At 44.3% G+C, this 8,615-nt stretch overlaps 1 long non-coding RNA gene across 3 annotated transcripts in view; it reads left to right on the top strand.

Annotated features, from left to right (window-relative positions):
* The first annotated feature begins 3 nt into the window (after nucleotides 1-3).
* The window catches only part of LOC147573051 (uncharacterized), a 133,815-nt gene continuing 125,203 nt past the window's right edge, over nucleotides 4-8,615 (top strand). For 2 of the 3 annotated variants that reach the window (XR_015245626.1, XR_015245628.1), the window contains exon 1: nucleotides 4-89. This is a non-coding gene — a long non-coding RNA (uncharacterized LOC147573051). Of the gene's footprint in view, nucleotides 90-2,906; nucleotides 7,267-8,615 lie in introns of those variants that run through there. The other variant, XR_015245627.1, reaches the window with a different exon arrangement.

Genomic DNA, 8,615 nt, shown 5'->3' with positions numbered 1-8,615 from the left:
GCAGACATTTTGCGGGAGACGGTGGAACTGCCTGGAAAAGGGGGGTGTCCCTCAGCGGTGGATCTGGGAGGCGGGGAGACGTCTCTGAGGTGAAGGAACACTATTGGGGGGGGGGTGCAAAGGTCGTTCTGCGGCGGAAAAGGGAGAGAGCCGGGGGACTCCTTTGCCTGGCGGAGGGGTCTGTGGCAGAGGGATCGAACGCGTTTGGGGCTGCTCTGCTGGTACCCTTCGCCGGGGGGCTTGGGCGCCAACCCCTCCTGCAGGAGCGTCTGGGCGAACCTGTCCAGGCCCCCAAGAGTGTCGTGGGGGCGCCCTTTCTGTCCACCGCTGCGGGAGCACCTGGGCAGCCCCCTTCAGGCCCCCAAGCGTGTCGCGGGGGCGCCCCTTTTGTCCCTCGCTACGGGAGCACCCTCTCAAGTCCCCCAAGGGTGTTGCGGGGGCGCCCCGTCTGTGCCCCGCTGCGGGACCGTCTAAACAGCTCCAATCAGGGCCCCAGGGGTGGCGCGGGAACACCCTGTCGTCTGGGGGTCCTACTGTCGCACGCTCTGGGAAAATCTGGTGTGGCTGACCGTGAAGGGGGGGGGCGGTCCTGGCCCAGAGTCCCCGCCCCTCCTCCCCACCCGCCACTGTGGTGCTAGAAGGAGCTGTTGACGCCTCCCAACTTCTGTGAAACTCGGAGCGTTGCCTGCCTGCCCATCCATCTGTTCCTTTATTGATGAGGTGCCGGGCAGTGTTTTAGGCACTTGGCATACATCAGCGGGCAAAACAAAAAGCCCTGTTTAGGGGTCGGTAGCCTATTAGAAAAGAAAGCTTAGTGGCTTTTCTTTTTCAGCGGAAATCTAGTTAAAATTCGACCTACATATCCTAGCAGCCCAGAAGCTAGGAGTAGCGTCTACGTCACAGGGAAGGTCCGAGAGAATCTGTCGGGCAACCAATGTGTGCAAAGGGGTTGTCTTTGCACAGTTTACTTTTCTTTCTTTCTTTCTCGTTAGTACTTTTTGAGCATCTATTTTGGGCCACACGTGATGACAGGTGGCGAGTGAAAACAGCCCTCGTCACTGTTGCACTTTCAGCCTGCTGGGAGGGGCAGGCATTAATCCCGTAATCCACGAGCTAAAGTACGATTGTGACTGCAACAGGACCACGAAGAGGAATGTGCTGTGTAGATTAGAGGGATTTGACCTCGCTAGTCTGGCAGCTGGGAAGGTTTCTTTGAAGACGTAGTGATAAGAAGGAGATCCAAAGACGGAGTGAGAGCTGATGGGGCAATGGCTAGTCCTCACAGCAATCCCATAAAGCAGATACCATTGCCTCCACTTGACAGTTGAGAACATTGAGATCTCCACCACCCAACGTTACTTCAGACTAGTGGCAACCCAGGATATGGATTCAGCTAAGAATAGGGTCTTTAATATGCTTGTTGGGCCATTTGGTGGTTTCAGGAGAGACAAGTGTCACAAGCAGCCCAGGGGCGTTGGAGAGCATGGGTCACAAACTCACAAGCCTGCAGAGCTCAGGCAGATGACATAAAAGAGTGAAGTCGGCAGAGTGCAAGACAATAGGGAATGGTGGGGACTGCAGCAAACTGGAAGCCACATTTTCTGCCTAAATGAAACAGCCAGTTGGAATTCACACGCCCGGCAAATACATTTATTTGTCTCCCTTACCAGAAGGTTAGCTCAGTAAAGCTGGATTTTTTTTTTCAGTCATGTTCTCTGGGGACTTAGAGCAGTGCCTCACACATAGTAGGCCCTCAACGTTACCTGCCATCCATAGTCTCTGAATGGTTCTTACCATGAGTGTGCTTACATTCATTCTCTTATTTTATCCACCGGCCTCTCTCTTGGCTTCTTATTTTCTTCTGACATGGCTGCTGCATGAAAAATCCCTAGTGGTACCCCCCCCACACACAAAATATTTAGGTGCGTCTTCCTTTTGTACCTCTCCACCCTTTTCATATTTTAGCTCCTTTCCATTCTAATGTGCTTGGCGTTATATCTCGGTTCCCTCTACTTATCTAGCCCATTGAACACTTAAACAGTGTTTTTGTTTTTGTTTTGACTTAGAACTAGTGTATTGACCTTAGGCCCACCCAGAACTTCAGTGTGTGGACCTTGGGCTCACTCTCACAACCACCTCCTACACTCAGCCTCATTCCCTGCAACCCTAGGCCGCGGCCCCCAGCTGCTTCTTATCAGGGACAGTGCATGAGAGGTTTCATTTCTTAGAAACTGCTCTCCTGAGACATCTTGCTCCTCAAGAAACTGATCATCTATAGACGTCTGAACTTCCTATTCCATCACGCCGACTTCCGCAAGACAAATCTCATGTGCATGGGAAAGTTACAGCCTAGCCTTCTCAAAACTCCACTTGGAACAGAGGGTACTGGGACTTATTGTTCATTATCTCTTACATGTAGGATCCTAAGGTCTTTAGGAGTAATTTTTTCTTTCTTTTTTTTTGGTGGCCTCTCAGTAACACACATGGATATTTTTAATGGAAATTTTCAAACATAAAAAAGTAGAATTAATTCTCATGTTCTCCCCTCCAGTTTTAACAATAAGCCACTGTCTTTGAATGATCCCCAGAGAAACATTCACACCAGTCTTTCTGATATCACAGCTGTCTTACAAGCTGCCTTAGAGCGACCTTTCACGTGCCATTCCTCTGTCCGTGGTGCTGATCCACCAGCAGCCACTCTAGCTGCTATACCTTGCTTTTGGTCAATGGGATTAATGTAGTGTTACCACAAAAGTAAACATTAACTATACATGAAATAGTTCCAAGAAGTGCTATCTATGGCCTATGCTAAGTTAAAAAAAATCCAAGCTACAGAATATCCTAATAATGCTAGTTACTTCTCATTTCTTTTATGCCCTGAAAATTTAATTCATTTCTTTAAAAATCAAAAAGTGTTCATGAAGAGGTTGAGTATGTCTATTGGTGTGCCTATTTGGACACAGAATTTTCAGCTATGGTTTATTAACCAAGCCATAACTAGTTGAAATAGTTTTCCTTTTTACAAATTAAAAATCACCTCTCCCACTGGTTCATTAATGATGGGCAGATAGCTGACAGAATAACAACTGTTAAAATGTTCCAGTGCCTTTCACTCCACTGAGAAATACCATAATGAAAAATCCTTAACTATATATTCATATATAGTAGTAGTCAACAATTTTTTTTTTCTGTATATATCTCTATGAGGCACCATGCTAGGCACTAGTGGGATAAGTATAAGGCATAATCCTTTTACTCAAAGTATTAAGAGTAAAATGGGGAAAATTAGTCCTAGGATTGTCACCTGTTAGAATAAATATGGTAGAGGTATGTATAAAGGCCTGTGACACTACAGGCTAATAGCCTCTCTGGCCACCAGGAAAAGCTTCATAGAGGGAATCTGGAAGGATGTTTGGCAGGAGGAGAAAGAAAGGCATTCCAAAGAGAGGTAACATAAACATGAGTGGTATTTTCATGTAATGGTATGAAGCTAAGTGTACCATGAACTTACTATAGGGAAGGAAGTGGTGGACGATAAAGTTGTACAGACAGGTTGGAAGGAATTTGGACTTTACGATGAAGGCAATGTAAAGTGTGCCCATTGTTGCAAGAAAGTGAGGGCATCTCTCTGTCTCTAGGAAAAAGAATTCTCCCTCATCTAGACTCCTAGAAATAGTGTGCTAAGAGAATACTCAGCATACAGGGATTTGAGTAAGAGGGTTTCTAAGGCCTATTTTTCTATTCATCTCCCCATCCATTAAACACATATATAGAAGTTAATTCTGTTTCAGGTAAAGTATTGAACACTGAAGACATAGTGGCGAAGGACACACTTGGTTCCTTACATTCTAGCGGAGCTTGGAGAAGGAGACAAAGAATATACAAGTACCTATATAAATAAACAGGATAATTTCCGGTTATTGTAAATACTAGAAGGAAGGTAAATAGGGTGATAGAACAGACAGTAACTGGGGCAAGGGTTACTTTAGAAAGTCTGCTCAGGGAAAAGATTCTCTGAGGATTGATATTTGAGCTGGAGTGTCAAGGATGAGAAGGAAGCACATATGTGCAGAATCTATGGAAGAGCTTTCCTGAAAAGGGGACTAGCAAGTGTATAGAAAAGCCTTGAGGTGATAAATTGTGTGAGGTGTTCTACAAACCAAGGAGACAGCATGTCTGCAGCATAACGAGCAAGAGGAGAGATGGGTCCAGAGTAAAGATGAAGGCAGGCAGGGGCAAGACCATGTTGAAAGAGCATTGTGGGCCATAGTAAGCAGTATGTCCTTGATTCTAAAAGTTGGCATTTAAGGATTTAAAGCTACTGAGTATTGTGATCAGATGTATACTTTGTCAAAATCACACTGATGTTGAAGAGTGGACTGGAGGCAGGTAGAGTAAAGAATGGTAAGATACGGGCCTACAGATTTAGTTCTGGCAAAAGATTGGTAATGGCTTGGGCTTTGGTGTGACAATAGAGGTGGAGAGAAATGGATGTGTTCTATATATTTTCAATACAGAGCTGTTAGGACTTGTCTTGCTTGTTGTGGGGCATAAGAGAACGGGAGGGATCCTCAGTTTTTTATTTGAGCAACTTTGATGGTTCTATAGTTTTTGACATGGGGAGACCTCATAGAGTCCAGTTTGTTGGAGTGGAGTAATGGTGAATATTATTAATACTGTTTTGGATGCCGTAATTTTGAGATCTTTATTAGATATGTAAGGTTCAAATGGACAGTGGGTATGCCTCAAGGGAGAGGTCAGAGATGGAGGTATAAATCTGGAAGTCATCAGCATTTACTTAAAGCCGTCAGATTTGATGAAAACATATAGGGAGAGAACACAAATGTAAAGGGAAGAGAAGGAAGGCCCATGCTCATTGTTAAGTAGATAGCAAAGGAGGGGAATTGTAAATTGAATTCTGTGCCCCCCAATTCATATATTGAAATCTTAACCCTCAGTACCTCAAAATGTGACCTTATTTGGAATTATGGTCATTGCAGATAAGATGAGGCTATGCTGGAATAGGATACCTAATTCAATATGACTGGTGTCCTTATAAAAAGAGGAAAGTCCACGTGAAGACTATACTTCACTACCACAAGCCAAAGAATTACTGGAAGCTAGGAGAGAGCCTTCTCTAGAGCCCTCAGAGGGAGCACAGCCCTGCTGGCAGCTTGATTTCAGGCTTCTGGCCTCCAGAGCTCTGAAGTGAGAAGGTTCTGTTAAGCCACTCAGTTTGTGGTGTTTTGTGACGGCAGCCCTAGAAAACACATAGAAGACTAATTAAAAATGACAAGAAATAAAAGGAAGACCACCACAGTGTGGTGTCATGATGGCCAAGGAAAGCATGTGTTACAGGGAGAAAGGAGTGGCCATTTTTATTGAGAGATTTTATTGTTTTATTGTTTTTTTTTTGTTTTATTGTTTTTATTGTTGAGAGATTAAATGAGAGAAGGAGAGAGAAAGGGCCATTGGATTAGATTTTGCAGTATATTTGGGGATTCTTGCTCCTCCCATTTCTTGTGCTTGAGATATTCCATATCTATCACTTGATGATGATTTTGGTTATATTCAGCTGCTAGAAGGCAGTGGGTATGCCACCAGAAAGAGTGAGCTGGTAGCTTTTCCTCTGGTTAGAACGTTTCCTGTCTCTCCTAGGAGTTGGAAGATGCCATGGCAGTATCCTGTGCCTTCCTTCTTTGCGTCCATAGCCACTGCTTTATTCTGCAGAAAAAGGTGCTTGCTGCCTACTCCCCCATGGCATAAGAGTGTCAGTAGCTGAGTTGACCACCCAGTTGCTCCAAACTCAGTTCTCCATTTACTCTACCATTCACTATCCACTGCTTGCTATTCTGAGTTTGGACTTCCCCCAGGACCACTCCCCTTCATAGCCGATCCCCTCCTGCACATGTAGGAGTAAGCTCTTCTTCTTCTGTTCAGAAGATCCATTGTGTACCTTTTCTTGATTTTCATCAATATTGAATATTTATTATTTAACAACATCTTTTCTTGGGTCATTTCCAAGAATTTGGACTAGGAGCAGAAATAGGCACTGGCATACGGTCTGACATCATGTCAGTCCTCTGATATATTCCTTTTGTTGTGGATTAATATTGATTCCATCATCATGCCATGTTTGTGCTCATGAAGCACATATATCTTTTGGCTGCCAGGGTCTAATCAGAGCTCACTGGCAAAGCTCCTTAGACATTTCTTCTGAGCTATGCTCTTTGAATCAATACCACGAGTGGTAGTTCCCAATAAATGTAGCCTTTATTGACTTAACAAATAATTTGTTAATTATTTACTGCGCACATATCACAGTTGGTGATATAGAGAAACATAATGTGTGGTCTCCATTCTCAATGAGTGTACTTGGGAAAAAGAGGCATTCACACGAAGGATGCTAAATAACAATTCATGAATTAAGCAACATGAAGACTTCATTGACCAGGGCTAGAAATCTAGCTTACATTGTATTAAGTAAAAAAAAAAAAAAAAAAAAAAAGTGTATCCCTTGTATTCCAATGTTTAGAGCAGTGCCAGGTACACAATAGGCCTTCTGTAAATATATGTTGAATGAATGAATGAAGGGAATTTATTGTCTCACATAATTGAAATGTCCAGGTGATGTTGAGGTTTAGGTGTAGCTGTATCCTATCGTGTCCTTAGGTGTCTGATTCTCTCCTTTTTTTTTTTTTTTTTGGCTCTTCTTTTTTCTGAATTGGCCTAAGTTTTAGGAAGTTTGTCTCCATCCTATGGTGGTTGCTGGTCTTTTGAAAGAGAGATTCCTCCCTCCCCCTTTCTCAGTAGTTTCAGCAAAAATCCTGGAGCTGAAACTCACTCATAGCATCGATTTGGGTCATGTGCCCAGCCCTGAACCAATCGTTGTGACCAGGGGATAGAATACTCGATGCATCAGGCCTAGTCACATGTGCACTCCCGGAGCTGAGCCTTTTGAGCCACATGGACCAAGAGTTTGGAAGGGCTTTTTTTCCTCCAAAGAAAAATTGGGTAAGTGTTACTACCAGCAGAAGGAATGAAGGATGCTATCCAGGCAAAACTAATGGATGTTTGTCATTCTACAGGCCCCAGTATAAGAGATGTCATAAGGCAATAGATAATTCCACATGATTGTATCAGGAAGTGAGTATCAGCTCAGAGGCTTTGGAAGGGGTCAAAGCAAACCTCAAGGAGGAGACTGAAATTCATTTATGCTTGAGAAGTGAGCAGGAATTGACTTGATAAGGAAAAGGAATTCTAGAGGTGAGTGGGAATAGAGTATACATAGTGGCCCAGAGTGACTTGAGTGGGTAACTGGTGAAGGAGAGGGAGGTGGGGAATGCCAGAATGTGAGGGTGACCTGGACAAGATGACCGTGGGCACCATAGCTGCAGCCACGCTTTAGGCAGACCGTGCTTGAGCCAGCCTATAGTGCAATCTCTACCCTCATCTCTCATATCTGGGTTCTAACTTGCCTTTGCCTTTGGAGTTCTGGGAACACCTGTTATTGACCCCAGTGCCTGCTTGCGATGCTGCTTCCCAGTTGTTAGCAAAGGCTGATGTCCACTTAAGCCCTCCTGTGATCAACCCAGCTCACCCTTGTAAGTGACTGTGCCAAGTCTTTTCAGCCTAGGGCAAGAAAAGTACACTGCAGACCTTTCCTTATTTTCAGAGTAAGCCAGTTCAGGCTCATTCCAACACTGCCAAACAGAAGAAAAAACCCTTTGCATCGGAATCAAGTGCAGCGACAGCAAGTAGCAATTTGTGAACAAATCAAAGCTCCTTGGGTGCAAGCTGCACCCCTCTTGGGTACCCCCACTTTGCATCTGTGAATCTGTAGAGAGACTCAACAACGCTTGTCCTGGGGTAATCACCCAATCAACCATGTACATGTAAACAAAGGGATTCCCTGAAGGAAGGGAGTGCAGCTTGCTGTTTGTATAAAGCCAATATATATGCAGTGTTTATTATGAGCCAGGTTCAGTTTTAAATAGTTTATGGATATTGACTAATTGCCTTCTCAGGCCAATCCTGGGAGGTAGATGCCATTATTTTATCCTTATTTACCAATAAGGAAACTGAGGCTCAGAGAAGTTAAGTAACATGCCCAAGGTGTCCTACCTACAGAGTGTAGGATCCTAGGTTCAAATCCAGGGGATCTGAATCCAGAGTCTGTGCTCTTCACCATCACTTTGTGCCACCTCGAACTCTGTTCCTTTAGCCCACAGGGACCGGAAAGGCAACTAAGCTCTGTTCGTTATAGAAAGGACTTTGATGCTCCTCATAGCCAGTCAGGAAGAGATTTACAGTCCAGAAGCTGCTACCAACATTTCCTTTCTGTTTTATGTGTCCTTTCATGGACATCAGCAAGCCCCCTTGATCTTGATCTCCATCCCCCCATCCTTTTCCAACAAGAGCCACCAGCCTTCTTGTGCATTTGATTCTCTCATCTGTCCTGATAAGACCCATTTGCCCTGAATTCTCACATGTTTCAGAGCAAAGTACCTAAAAACATCAAACCCTTATGGCTAATATTGATCAACTCTGCTAGGGTAACGGATGCATTATCACACTAAAGGACTCTCTTCAGAGCAGGGGAGAAATTGAGGAGG

This window comes from Puma concolor, chromosome E3 (assembly GCF_028749965.1).
Source record: "Puma concolor isolate L17-30 chromosome E3, mPumCon1.1.hap2, whole genome shotgun sequence".
Classification (NCBI taxonomy): Eukaryota; Metazoa; Chordata; class Mammalia; order Carnivora; family Felidae; genus Puma; species Puma concolor.
The sequence above is the reverse complement of the archived record's forward strand: the minus strand, read 5'-3'. Positions and strand labels throughout refer to the sequence as shown.